This window comes from Archocentrus centrarchus, chromosome 22 (assembly GCF_007364275.1).
Source record: "Archocentrus centrarchus isolate MPI-CPG fArcCen1 chromosome 22, fArcCen1, whole genome shotgun sequence".
NCBI lineage: Eukaryota > Metazoa > Chordata > Actinopteri > Cichliformes > Cichlidae > Archocentrus > Archocentrus centrarchus.
This window is the reverse complement of record NC_044367.1, coordinates 24692818-24695735: the sequence shown is the minus strand read 5'-3', so window position 1 is coordinate 24695735 and position 2918 is coordinate 24692818. Positions and strand designations below refer to the sequence as shown.

The 2918-nt window shown below is 44.3% G+C and overlaps 1 pseudogene; it reads left to right on the top strand.

Annotated features, from left to right (window-relative positions):
• Positions 1-207: 207 nt before the first annotated feature.
• LOC115772775 (transmembrane protein 151B-like) lies at positions 208-2918 on the top strand (annotated as a pseudogene).

Here is a 2918-nt window from a genome sequence, read left to right as displayed (position 1 = left end):
CTCTTCCCAGGCTCATGAGATGACACACATGATTAACATGTTGACCCAGCTGATCAGATGCCAAGTGTCACCAGAATACTGTAAAGTGAAAAAAAAGTCTAATTTTCCTCCCGATAATGATAATCAGTGGAGCTAAACATTTCATGAATCGGACTTTCCGTGATTTATGGAAAAGCATCTCCCGGTACCTCTACCTCAATCAGCACCATGGACAGCGACCCCGCTAGTTCTTCGCACACCATCGCTGCCTCCTGCACTCCCAGCGGGCCCCGGGGGGCAGGGCATGCTCCTACTGTAACGACGACCAGCTAATACTGCAAATCTCCCATCATGTTACTGCGGCACTGACAGCTAACCCGCAGAGAGCAGGTTGCGGGATTTCCTGTAGAAACACCCCCGCCGCTTCTTGTTTTTCTTTTCTTAACCCACATCTCAGCCAGCTGGAAGATAAAGATGCTCTTATTTTGGCTTTCACCGATCAACGCCTCCCCTCCAAATGCCTCTAAAAGATAGCAGATATTACAAGTCTCTTTTGAGGGACGCTGCGGAGCTAAGGTGGTGAAATCTCTTCCCCTTCCTCCTCCACGCCCTGTCTTTACTACCAGTAGCTGCCCAGCACCATGTCTCCTCCAGCATCGGCTGCGACAGCGAGTGAAAACAGCATCGCTACTGTTTTCGAGGAGGACACCAGAGAGAAGGTAGAATTTTCTGGCATCCTTTTTGGCACAGCAAATGCCTTTTGTTACGGCCTGTGTGTTGCAATATGTGCTGCAAAACGCTGCAGGCGGATAATCTGACAGGTGTCATCGGTGTGAAGTTGGACAGTGGGGTGGTGATGCAGTGATGAGTGAGTTATGTTTTAATACAATTCTGTATTCAATCCTTCTGTTTAGTTTTTCCATTTCATTTCCATTTAATTTATTAATTAGTTTATTATTTATTTTTATTTGTATTAAGTAATAATTTTCTCCTGTTTTCTTTCTCTATTCTCATTATTGTAAATACAAAAAACGAAACAAATAAGGGTAAATGCAGAGGAAAATACCAATCAATAGATAAATGCTTAAAAACTATTTTATTTGTTAACGATGAAAGTATAATAAAGTGACTCGTGACAGTGCAAAAAACTGAAAACATACTAATGTTTGTTCTATTCAATATAAATAATTATTTACATTTATTTTTAATGGCATAATAAGTTTTTAACAAAATCATTGTTTTTATTACTATTCTTGATTTTGATTATTTTGGTCCTCCATAGAATAAAGCTTGGCTCTACAGCTCCATCACTCACCAAAAAATATTTGGTGCAGTCTGAAGTCTCAGTTCCTCATCTGTTGCTCAATATGTTTGCTGGTTTATGGATGTTAAAGCCAAAATGAAAATGCAAACTATGTTCTTTAAAAAACAAACATATTCAGTGTCCAAAGTTGTGTAATGCAGGCTGGATTTGTTCCACAGGAACTGAGGACAGGTGTTCTAAATGGATCATTGGGTTGTTGTTTATTAATGTTAAGAGGTCAGATGGTGATAAAATATATCCTAAGCCATTTTTTAAACTCTTCCTCTTATGTTTGTGGTTTCACCTGACAGCAAAGACCGCTGAAGCAATCTCTGAGCAAGTCCTTATTTCGAGAGCGCTTCTGGAAATGCCTCCTTCTATCTGTCCTGATGTATGGCTGCATGGGAGCCATGGTTTGGTGTCACGTCACCAAAGTGACCCGCTTCACCTTTGACAGTGCCTTCAAAGGGAAATCCAAGATGTACCATGACAGCCCCTGCTCTGATGGCTACATCTACATCCCACTGGCCCTACTGGGCCTGCTCTATTTGGTCTACCTGTTGGAGTGTTGGCACTGTCGTGTGAAGAATGAGCTACTGCACAAAATGGATGTGGAAGGCACCTACGAGTACATCAAGAAGATGCAGCAGGCTCAACCCTGCATCTGGTGGAAGGCCATCAGCTACCACTATGTCCGTCGAACTCGACAGGTCACACGCTACCGCCGTTATACTTGCACCCAGATTTACCACGAGCGTCTTGAGACCCATGTGGCAGAAGCAGAATTTGACTACAGCCATTGTAGCATCAAAGATGTTTCCAAACAGCCGCTGGGCTTGGAGAAATGTGTACTCACTAAGCTGTGCTTCACCAAGTACTTCAGTTTTGCCAATGTGGAGTCAGAGAATTCTTACCTTACACAAAGAGCGAGGTTTTTCACAGACAATGAGGGCCTGGATGACTACATGGAAGCCAGGGAGGACATGAACCTACAGAACATTGACCTGAAGGAGTATGTCTTGGTGCTCTGTGACCTGGAGCATCATCCCTGGTATCTGTCCCACTACTTCTTCTGGTTTGCCTCCTTCCTCACATTCTCCTGGCCTCTCAGAGTCTTCACGGAGTATCGCACTGCATATGTCCACTAACGTGTTGTGAAGCTCTTTGGGCACGATTACTGCCCTGTGTCGCCATGTGTTGATCGACGATACTGGTGTCGTATCCCTCGAGTTAAAACCACTGACGTTACAGAACTAGAGTGGCACATTTGCTCCAACCAGCAGCTGCTTACTCAGAGGCTGGCCTCATGGATCTGGCCCAGTGACCGTCCAGCTTCAGCGAGATTCATCAGAACTGTGAGTGCTGCCACAGAGTCATCATCTGATCCTCAGTGTTCTCTAGAAGCGCCCTCAGCATCTGTACTGGTGCCAACTTTCCTTTAAGAGTTCCCATCATCACCAGAAAAAGAGACCCTGGAAACAGTAGGAAATAGTGTGGAATTTCACACAGCGGGGTCGTCAGGGAGGAGCGGCTCCAAAGGTGAAGATTTTGTTGCAGTTTCGTCTCCGTCAAGTATCTTTTCCTGTGACTTCTTTTTCTTTAACCTTCAGGTGACCTGTATGGAGTCATTGATGAC